Source organism: Rhinoderma darwinii, unplaced genomic scaffold (assembly GCF_050947455.1).
Source record: "Rhinoderma darwinii isolate aRhiDar2 unplaced genomic scaffold, aRhiDar2.hap1 Scaffold_631, whole genome shotgun sequence".
In the NCBI taxonomy this organism is placed as follows: Eukaryota; Metazoa; Chordata; class Amphibia; order Anura; family Rhinodermatidae; genus Rhinoderma; species Rhinoderma darwinii.
Window position 1 is genome coordinate 154,626 of NW_027464187.1, and position 10,690 is coordinate 165,315.

Below are 10,690 nucleotides of genomic sequence, written 5' to 3' on the forward strand. Positions count from 1 at the left end.
TCCCTCTTGTGGCCTCCTGGAGGCAACTAGCTGTGCAAAAAAAAGACAGCCTGGCGGCCGGCTGTTGCAGTGTTGCCCACTCAGGCAACACTGAGTGACTGACTGAGCCTCACCGTCTTATATAAAGTTCAGACGGAACTTTGCACGTGTCATAGTGGAGCCCTCAGGATTCCAGAGCCAGCTTTCTGACATCATAATGGGGCCTCAGAGATAAAAGCCTGGGCCCAGGCAGTGTTGGTCAGTGCTGCTCAGCAGGCAGCACTGGACTGGACTGGATTACAGCTGATACAAGGTGTGAAGGAACAAGGGGTGGCTGTGGGCATGCACTTGCTGCCGCTGCCAGTGTTAATCTGCATGGCAGCAGGGCATTTGGGCGTTGCCAGGAAGGCGTTTTTATGTAGATTCCTCCTCTTTCAGCACTGCATTGTGGTGCAAGCAAAAGAAGCAAATCCTGTCTGGCTTCCTCTCCGGCCTTTATTCACCTCCCGTGTAGCTGTGAGTGTGTGAGCCTGCAGGGCCCCATGGAATTGCCTAGAAGTAGGCTGAATCGCTGCAAGGGCTGAACAGCAGTATCGGGCAGGCTCGGGCAACGCGCGGCCCGTTCGGGTTATCGCTTCTCGGCCTTTTGGCTAAGATCAAGTGTAGTATCTGTTCTTATCAGTTTAATATCTGATACGTCCCCTATCTGGGGACCATATATTAAATGGATTTTTAGAACAGGGAGATGGAAATAGAGCTTGCTCTGTCCACTCCACGCATTGACCTGGTATTGCAGTATTTCCAGGACCGGTGCACCCTTTCCTTATGTGTTGACTAAAAGCAGATTCCAAAAGTGTTTTTTGTCTTTGCTATTGTTTCTGTCTTTCTGAAGGGATCTCCCCTTTTAATCCCATTATTTCAACACCTGTTGGACAATGCATGAGTGATAATGAGCTCATTGATTAAATGCAATTAATGAATAGATTGCCACCTCTTGTTGTGTGTCGTCTGTGTTTCTGTGTTTCCGGCATTTCACATTGGAACACCTCATTCACCTTCCTTGTCTCCTCTCCGCCCTCCCTTTTAGGTAAGTTAAAGAGCTGCACCTGAGCCAGCCACTGATTGATTGATTGATTGATTGATTGATTGATTGATTGATTGATTGATTGATTGATTGATTGATTGATTGATGCAGCACAACAGTCAAATAGTGGAGTGGAGTAGGGGAACAGCAAACAGCCAATAAAGCAGCCCGCCCGCTCGCCTGCCCGCCACAATGGACCTACCTGTGTACACTAGATGGATGTGATGGAATGTACTGTCGTCCCTACATTTCAAGAAGAAGTAAGAATTGCAGTTGCAACAAAGCCTTGCTTGCCTACAAAGAGAGCAGCAATTTGGATTTGTTACTATGTTACCTAGAAGAATAACAAACTGTGCAAGGATGGAGGTTGTAGGAGCAAGGAGAAGTTGTCTGTAAAGTTGGTGGATGCCTATTTTCCATTTTGCAGTCCCTTGTCTCCCTCTTGTGGCCTCCTGGAGGCAACTAGCTGTGCAAAAAAAAGACAGCCTGGCGGCCGGCTGTTGCAGTGTTGCCCTCTCAGGCAACACTGAGTGACTGACTGAGCCTCACCGTCTTATATAAAGTTCAGACGGAACTTTGCACGTGTCATAGTGGAGCCCTCAGGATTCCAGAGCCAGCTTTCTGACATCATAATGGGGCCTCAGAGATAAAAGCCTGGGCCCAGGCAGTGTTGGTCAGTGCTGCTCAGCAGGCAGCACTGGACTGGACTGGATTACAGCTGATACAAGGTGTGAAGGAACAAGGGGTGGCTGTGGGCATGCACTTGCTGCCGCTGCCAGTGTTTATCTGCATGGCAGCAGGGCATTTGGGCGTTGCCAGGAAGGCGTTTTTATGTAGATTCCTCCTCTTTCAGCACTGCATTGTGGTGCAAGCAAAAGAAGCAAATCCTGTCTGGCTTCCTCTCCGGCCTTTATTCACCTCCCGTGTAGCTGTGAGTGTGTGAGCCTGCAGGGCCCCATGGAATTGCCTAGAAGTAGGCTGAATCGCTGCAAGGGCTGAACAGCAGTATCGGGCAGGCTCGGGCAACGCGCGGCCCGTTCGGGTTATCGCTTCTCGGCCTTTTGGCTAAGATCAAGTGTAGTATCTGTTCTTATCAGTTTAATATCTGATACGTCCCCTATCTGGGGACCATATATTAAATGGATTTTTAGAACAGGGAGATGGAAATAGAGCTTGCTCTGTCCACTCCACGCATTGACCTGGTATTGCAGTATTTCCAGGACCGGTGCACCCTTTCCTTATGTGTTGACTAAAAGCAGATTCCAAAAGTGTTTTTTGTCTTTGCTATTGTTTCTGTCTTTCTGAAGGGATCTCCCCTTTTAATCCCATTATTTCAACACCTGTTGGACAATGCATGAGTGATAATGAGCTCATTGATTAAATGCAATTAATGAATAGATTGCCACCTCTTGTTGTGTGTCGTCTGTGTTTCTGTGTTTCCGGCATTTCACATTGGAACACCTCATTCACCTTCCTTGTCTTCTCTCCGCCCTCCCTTTTAGGTAAGTTAAAGAGCTGCACCTGAGCCAGCCACTGATTGATTGATTGATTGATTGATTGATTGATTGATTGATTGATTGATTGATTGATTGATTGATGCAGCACAACAGTCAAATAGTGGAGTGGAGTAGGGGAACAGCAAACAGCCAATAAAGCAGCCCGCCCGCTCGCCTGCCCGCCACAATGGACCTACCTGTGTACACTAGATGGATGTGATGGAATGTACTGTCGTCCCTACATTTCAAGAAGAAGTAAGAATTGCAGTTGCAACAAAGCCTTGCTTGCCTACAAAGAGAGCAGCAATTTGGATTTGTTACTATGTTACCTAGAAGAATAACAAACTGTGCAAGGATGGAGGTTGTAGGAGCAAGGAGAAGTTGTCTGTAAAGTTGGTGGATGCCTATTTTCCATTTTGCAGTCCCTTGTCTCCCTCTTGTGGCCTCCTGGAGGCAACTAGCTGTGCAAAAAAAAGACAGCCTGGCGGCCGGCTGTTGCAGTGTTGCCCTCTCAGGCAACACTGAGTGACTGACTGAGCCTCACCGTCTTATATAAAGTTCAGACGGAACTTTGCACGTGTCATAGTGGAGCCCTCAGGATTCCAGAGCCAGCTTTCTGACATCATAATGGGGCCTCAGAGATAAAAGCCTGGGCCCAGGCAGTGTTGGTCAGTGCTGCTCAGCAGGCAGCACTGGACTGGACTGGATTACAGCTGATACAAGGTGTGAAGGAACAAGGGGTGGCTGTGGGCATGCACTTGCTGCCGCTGCCAGTGTTTATCTGCATGGCAGCAGGGCATTTGGGCGTTGCCAGGAAGGCGTTTTTATGTAGATTCCTCCTCTTTCAGCACTGCATTGTGGTGCAAGCAAAAGAAGCAAATCCTGTCTGGCTTCCTCTCCGGCCTTTATTCACCTCCCGTGTAGCTGTGAGTGTGTGAGCCTGCAGGGCCCCATGGAATTGCCTAGAAGTAGGCTGAATCGCTGCAAGGGCTGAACAGCAGTATCGGGCAGGCTCGGGCAACGCGCGGCCCGTTCGGGTTATCGCTTCTCGGCCTTTTGGCTAAGATCAAGTGTAGTATCTGTTCTTATCAGTTTAATATCTGATACGTCCCCTATCTGGGGACCATATATTAAATGGATTTTTAGAACAGGGAGATGGAAATAGAGCTTGCTCTGTCCACTCCACGCATTGACCTGGTATTGCAGTATTTCCAGGACCGGTGCACCCTTTCCTTATGTGTTGACTAAAAGCAGATTCCAAAAGTGTTTTTTGTCTTTGCTATTGTTTCTGTCTTTCTGAAGGGATCTCCCCTTTTAATCCCATTATTTCAACACCTGTTGGACAATGCATGAGTGATAATGAGCTCATTGATTAAATGCAATTAATGAATAGATTGCCACCTCTTGTTGTGTGTCGTCTGTGTTTCTGTGTTTCCGGCATTTCACATTGGAACACCTCATTCACCTTCCTTGTCTCCTCTCCGCCCTCCCTTTTAGGTAAGTTAAAGAGCTGCACCTGAGCCAGCCACTGATTGATTGATTGATTGATTGATTGATTGATTGATTGATTGATTGATTGATTGATTGATTGATTGATTGATTGATGCAGCACAACAGTCAAATAGTGGAGTGGAGTAGGGGAACAGCAAACAGCCAATAAAGCAGCCCGCCCGCTCGCCTGCCCGCCACAATGGACCTACCTGTGTACACTAGATGGATGTGATGGAATGTACTGTCGTCCCTACATTTCAAGAAGAAGTAAGAATTGCAGTTGCAACAAAGCCTTGCTTGCCTACAAAGAGAGCAGCAATTTGGATTTGTTACTATGTTACCTAGAAGAATAACAAACTGTGCAAGGATGGAGGTTGTAGGAGCAAGGAGAAGTTGTCTGTAAAGTTGGTGGATGCCTATTTTCCATTTTGCAGTCCCTTGTCTCCCTCTTGTGGCCTCCTGGAGGCAACTAGCTGTGCAAAAAAAAGACAGCCTGGCGGCCGGCTGTTGCAGTGTTGCCCTCTCAGGCAACACTGAGTGACTGACTGAGCCTCACCGTCTTATATAAAGTTCAGACGGAACTTTGCACGTGTCATAGTGGAGCCCTCAGGATTCCAGAGCCAGCTTTCTGACATCATAATGGGGCCTCAGAGATAAAAGCCTGGGCCCAGGCAGTGTTGGTCAGTGCTGCTCAGCAGGCAGCACTGGACTGGACTGGATTACAGCTGATACAAGGTGTGAAGGAACAAGGGGTGGCTGTGGGCATGCACTTGCTGCCGCTGCCAGTGTTTATCTGCATGGCAGCAGGGCATTTGGGCGTTGCCAGGAAGGCGTTTTTATGTAGATTCCTCCTCTTTCAGCACTGCATTGTGGTGCAAGCAAAAGAAGCAAATCCTGTCTGGCTTCCTCTCCGGCCTTTATTCACCTCCCGTGTAGCTGTGAGTGTGTGAGCCTGCAGGGCCCCATGGAATTGCCTAGAAGTAGGCTGAATCGCTGCAAGGGCTGAACAGCAGTATCGGGCAGGCTCGGGCAACGCGCGGCCCGTTCGGGTTATCGCTTCTCGGCCTTTTGGCTAAGATCAAGTGTAGTATCTGTTCTTATCAGTTTAATATCTGATACGTCCCCTATCTGGGGACCATATATTAAATGGATTTTTAGAACAGGGAGATGGAAATAGAGCTTGCTCTGTCCACTCCACGCATTGACCTGGTATTGCAGTATTTCCAGGACCGGTGCACCCTTTCCTTATGTGTTGACTAAAAGCAGATTCCAAAAGTGTTTTTTGTCTTTGCTATTGTTTCTGTCTTTCTGAAGGGATCTCCCCTTTTAATCCCATTATTTCAACACCTGTTGGACAATGCATGAGTGATAATGAGCTCATTGATTAAATGCAATTAATGAATAGATTGCCACCTCTTGTTGTGTGTCGTCTGTGTTTCTGTGTTTCCGGCATTTCACATTGGAACACCTCATTCACCTTCCTTGTCTTCTCTCCGCCCTCCCTTTTAGGTAAGTTAAAGAGCTGCACCTGAGCCAGCCACTGATTGATTGATTGATTGATTGATTGATTGATTGATTGATTGATTGATTGATTGATGCAGCACAACAGTCAAATAGTGGAGTGGAGTAGGGGAACAGCAAACAGCCAATAAAGCAGCCCGCCCGCTCGCCTGCCCGCCACAATGGACCTACCTGTGTACACTAGATGGATGTGATGGAATGTACTGTCGTCCCTACATTTCAAGAAGAAGTAAGAATTGCAGTTGCAACAAAGCCTTGCTTGCCTACAAAGAGAGCAGCAATTTGGATTTGTTACTATGTTACCTAGAAGAATAACAAACTGTGCAAGGATGGAGGTTGTAGGAGCAAGGAGAAGTTGTCTGTAAAGTTGGTGGATGCCTATTTTCCATTTTGCAGTCCCTTGTCTCCCTCTTGTGGCCTCCTGGAGGCAACTAGCTGTGCAAAAAAAAGACAGCCTGGCGGCCGGCTGTTGCAGTGTTGCCCTCTCAGGCAACACTGAGTGACTGACTGAGCCTCACCGTCTTATATAAAGTTCAGACGGAACTTTGCACGTGTCATAGTGGAGCCCTCAGGATTCCAGAGCCAGCTTTCTGACATCATAATGGGGCCTCAGAGATAAAAGCCTGGGCCCAGGCAGTGTTGGTCAGTGCTGCTCAGCAGGCAGCACTGGACTGGACTGGATTACAGCTGATACAAGGTGTGAAGGAACAAGGGGTGGCTGTGGGCATGCACTTGCTGCCGCTGCCAGTGTTTATCTGCATGGCAGCAGGGCATTTGGGCGTTGCCAGGAAGGCGTTTTTATGTAGATTCCTCCTCTTTCAGCACTGCATTGTGGTGCAAGCAAAAGAAGCAAATCCTGTCTGGCTTCCTCTCCGGCCTTTATTCACCTCCCGTGTAGCTGTGAGTGTGTGAGCCTGCAGGGCCCCATGGAATTGCCTAGAAGTAGGCTGAATCGCTGCAAGGGCTGAACAGCAGTATCGGGCAGGCTCGGGCAACGCGCGGCCCGTTCGGGTTATCGCTTCTCGGCCTTTTGGCTAAGATCAAGTGTAGTATCTGTTCTTATCAGTTTAATATCTGATACGTCCCCTATCTGGGGACCATATATTAAATGGATTTTTAGAACAGGGAGATGGAAATAGAGCTTGCTCTGTCCACTCCACGCATTGACCTGGTATTGCAGTATTTCCAGGACCGGTGCACCCTTTCCTTATGTGTTGACTAAAAGCAGATTCCAAAAGTGTTTTTTGTCTTTGCTATTGTTTCTGTCTTTCTGAAGGGATCTCCCCTTTTAATCCCATTATTTCAACACCTGTTGGACAATGCATGAGTGATAATGAGCTCATTGATTAAATGCAATTAATGAATAGATTGCCACCTCTTGTTGTGTGTCGTCTGTGTTTCTGTGTTTCCGGCATTTCACATTGGAACACCTCATTCACCTTCCTTGTCTTCTCTCCGCCCTCCCTTTTAGGTAAGTTAAAGAGCTGCACCTGAGCCAGCCACTGATTGATTGATTGATTGATTGATTGATTGATTGATTGATTGATTGATTGATTGATGCAGCACAACAGTCAAATAGTGGAGTGGAGTAGGGGAACAGCAAACAGCCAATAAAGCAGCCCGCCCGCTCGCCTGCCCGCCACAATGGACCTACCTGTGTACACTAGATGGATGTGATGGAATGTACTGTCGTCCCTACATTTCAAGAAGAAGTAAGAATTGCAGTTGCAACAAAGCCTTGCTTGCCTACAAAGAGAGCAGCAATTTGGATTTGTTACTATGTTACCTAGAAGAATAACAAACTGTGCAAGGATGGAGGTTGTAGGAGCAAGGAGAAGTTGTCTGTAAAGTTGGTGGATGCCTATTTTCCATTTTGCAGTCCCTTGTCTCCCTCTTGTGGCCTCCTGGAGGCAACTAGCTGTGCAAAAAAAAAGACAGCCTGGCGGCCGGCTGTTGCAGTGTTGCCCTCTCAGGCAACACTGAGTGACTGACTGAGCCTCACCGTCTTATATAAAGTTCAGACGGAACTTTGCACGTGTCATAGTGGAGCCCTCAGGATTCCAGAGCCAGCTTTCTGACATCATAATGGGGCCTCAGAGATAAAAGCCTGGGCCCAGGCAGTGTTGGTCAGTGCTGCTCAGCAGGCAGCACTGGACTGGACTGGATTACAGCTGATACAAGGTGTGAAGGAACAAGGGGTGGCTGTGGGCATGCACTTGCTGCCGCTGCCAGTGTTTATCTGCATGGCAGCAGGGCATTTGGGCGTTGCCAGGAAGGCGTTTTTATGTAGATTTCTCCTCTTTCAGCACTGCATTGTGGTGCAAGCAAAAGAAGCAAATCCTGTCTGGCTTCCTCTCCGGCCTTTATTCACCTCCCGTGTAGCTGTGAGTGTGTGAGCCTGCAGGGCCCCATGGAATTGCCTAGAAGTAGGCTGAATCGCTGCAAGGGCTGAACAGCAGTATCGGGCAGGCTCGGGCAACGCGCGGCCCGTTCGGGTTATCGCTTCTCGGCCTTTTGGCTAAGATCAAGTGTAGTATCTGTTCTTATCAGTTTAATATCTGATACGTCCCCTATCTGGGGACCATATATTAAATGGATTTTTAGAACAGGGAGATGGAAATAGAGCTTGCTCTGTCCACTCCACGCATTGACCTGGTATTGCAGTATTTCCAGGACCGGTGCACCCTTTCCTTATGTGTTGACTAAAAGCAGATTCCAAAAGTGTTTTTTGTCTTTGCTATTGTTTCTGTCTTTCTGAAGGGATCTCCCCTTTTAATCCCATTATTTCAACACCTGTTGGACAATGCATGAGTGATAATGAGCTCATTGATTAAATGCAATTAATGAATAGATTGCCACCTCTTGTTGTGTGTCGTCTGTGTTTCTGTGTTTCCGGCATTTCACATTGGAACACCTCATTCACCTTCCTTGTCTCCTCTCCGCCCTCCCTTTTAGGTAAGTTAAAGAGCTGCACCTGAGCCAGCCACTGATTGATTGATTGATTGATTGATTGATTGATTGATTGATTGATTGATTGATTGATTGATGCAGCACAACAGTCAAATAGTGGAGTGGAGTAGGGGAACAGCAAACAGCCAATAAAGCAGCCCGCCCGCTCGCCTGCCCGCCACAATGGACCTACCTGTGTACACTAGATGGATGTGATGGAATGTACTGTCGTCCCTACATTTCAAGAAGAAGTAAGAATTGCAGTTGCAACAAAGCCTTGCTTGCCTACAAAGAGAGCAGCAATTTGGATTTGTTACTATGTTACCTAGAAGAATAACAAACTGTGCAAGGATGGAGGTTGTAGGAGCAAGGAGAAGTTGTCTGTAAAGTTGGTGGATGCCTATTTTCCATTTTGCAGTCCCTTGTCTCCCTCTTGTGGCCTCCTGGAGGCAACTAGCTGTGCAAAAAAAAGACAGCCTGGCGGCCGGCTGTTGCAGTGTTGCCCTCTCAGGCAACACTGAGTGACTGACTGAGCCTCACCGTCTTATATAAAGTTCAGACGGAACTTTGCACGTGTCATAGTGGAGCCCTCAGGATTCCAGAGCCAGCTTTCTGACATCATAATGGGGCCTCAGAGATAAAAGCCTGGGCCCAGGCAGTGTTGGTCAGTGCTGCTCAGCAGGCAGCACTGGACTGGACTGGATTACAGCTGATACAAGGTGTGAAGGAACAAGGGGTGGCTGTGGGCATGCACTTGCTGCCGCTGCCAGTGTTTATCTGCATGGCAGCAGGGCATTTGGGCGTTGCCAGGAAGGCGTTTTTATGTAGATTCCTCCTCTTTCAGCACTGCATTGTGGTGCAAGCAAAAGAAGCAAATCCTGTCTGGCTTCCTCTCCGGCCTTTATTCACCTCCCGTGTAGCTGTGAGTGTGTGAGCCTGCAGGGCCCCATGGAATTGCCTAGAAGTAGGCTGAATCGCTGCAAGGGCTGAACAGCAGTATCGGGCAGGCTCGGGCAACGCGCGGCCCGTTCGGGTTATCGCTTCTCGGCCTTTTGGCTAAGATCAAGTGTAGTATCTGTTCTTATCAGTTTAATATCTGATACGTCCCCTATCTGGGGACCATATATTAAATGGATTTTTAGAACAGGGAGATGGAAATAGAGCTTGCTCTGTCCACTCCACGCATTGACCTGGTATTGCAGTATTTCCAGGACCGGTGCACCCTTTCCTTATGTGTTGACTAAAAGCAGATTCCAAAAGTGTTTTTTGTCTTTGCTATTGTTTCTGTCTTTCTGAAGGGATCTCCCCTTTTAATCCCATTATTTCAACACCTGTTGGACAATGCATGAGTGATAATGAGCTCATTGATTAAATGCAATTAATGAATAGATTGCCACCTCTTGTTGTGTGTCGTCTGTGTTTCTGTGTTTCCGGCATTTCACATTGGAACACCCTCATTCACCTTCCTTGTCTTCTCTCCGCCCTCCCTTTTAGGTAAGTTAAAGAGCTGCACCTGAGCCAGCCACTGATTGATTGATTGATTGATTGATTGATTGATTGATTGATTGATTGATTGATTGATTGATTGATTGATTGATTGATGCAGCACAACAGTCAAATAGTGGAGTGGAGTAGGGGAACAGCAAACAGCCAATAAAGCAGCCCGCCCGCTCGCCTGCCCGCCACAATGGACCTACCTGTGTACACTAGATGGATGTGATGGAATGTACTGTCGTCCCTACATTTCAAGAAGAAGTAAGAATTGCAGTTGCAACAAAGCCTTGCTTGCCTACAAAGAGAGCAGCAATTTGGATTTGTTACTATGTTACCTAGAAGAATAACAAACTGTGCAAGGATGGAGGTTGTAGGAGCAAGGAGAAGTTGTCTGTAAAGTTGGTGGATGCCTATTTTCCATTTTGCAGTCCCTTGTCTCCCTCTTGTGGCCTCCTGGAGGCAACTAGCTGTGCAAAAAAAAGACAGCCTGGCGGCCGGCTGTTGCAGTGTTGCCCTCTCAGGCAACACTGAGTGACTGACTGAGCCTCACCGTCTTATATAAAGTTCAGACGGAACTTTGCACGTGTCATAGTGGAGCCCTCAGGATTCCAGAGCCAGCTTTCTGACATCATAATGGGGCCTCAGAGATAAAAGCCTGGGCCCAGGCAGTGTTGGT

At 47.7% G+C, this 10,690-nt stretch overlaps 7 non-coding genes across 7 annotated transcripts; all 7 read left to right on the forward strand.

Moving 5' to 3' along the window:
• Positions 1 to 609: 609 nt before the first annotated feature.
• On the forward strand, positions 610 to 800 carry LOC142726790 (U2 spliceosomal RNA). Its single transcript, XR_012877038.1, has one exon. It is a non-coding gene; the product is annotated as a U2 spliceosomal RNA (small nuclear RNA).
• A 1,308-nt stretch (positions 801 to 2,108) lies between these two features.
• On the forward strand, positions 2,109 to 2,299 carry LOC142726791 (U2 spliceosomal RNA). Its single transcript, XR_012877039.1, has one exon. It is a non-coding gene; the product is annotated as a U2 spliceosomal RNA (small nuclear RNA).
• A 1,300-nt stretch (positions 2,300 to 3,599) lies between these two features.
• On the forward strand, positions 3,600 to 3,790 carry LOC142726793 (U2 spliceosomal RNA). Its single transcript, XR_012877041.1, has one exon. It is a non-coding gene; the product is annotated as a U2 spliceosomal RNA (small nuclear RNA).
• Positions 3,791 to 5,102: 1,312 nt separating this feature from the next.
• Positions 5,103 to 5,293, forward strand: LOC142726794 (U2 spliceosomal RNA). The gene has a single exon (XR_012877042.1). It is a non-coding gene; the product is annotated as a U2 spliceosomal RNA (small nuclear RNA).
• A 1,292-nt stretch (positions 5,294 to 6,585) lies between these two features.
• LOC142726795 (U2 spliceosomal RNA) lies at positions 6,586 to 6,776 on the forward strand. Its single transcript, XR_012877043.1, has one exon. It is a non-coding gene; the product is annotated as a U2 spliceosomal RNA (small nuclear RNA).
• Positions 6,777 to 8,069: 1,293 nt separating this feature from the next.
• LOC142726796 (U2 spliceosomal RNA) lies at positions 8,070 to 8,260 on the forward strand. Its single transcript, XR_012877044.1, has one exon. It is a non-coding gene; the product is annotated as a U2 spliceosomal RNA (small nuclear RNA).
• Positions 8,261 to 9,556: 1,296 nt separating this feature from the next.
• On the forward strand, positions 9,557 to 9,747 carry LOC142726797 (U2 spliceosomal RNA). The gene has a single exon (XR_012877045.1). It is a non-coding gene; the product is annotated as a U2 spliceosomal RNA (small nuclear RNA).
• The last annotated feature ends 943 nt before the right edge of the window (positions 9,748 to 10,690 follow it).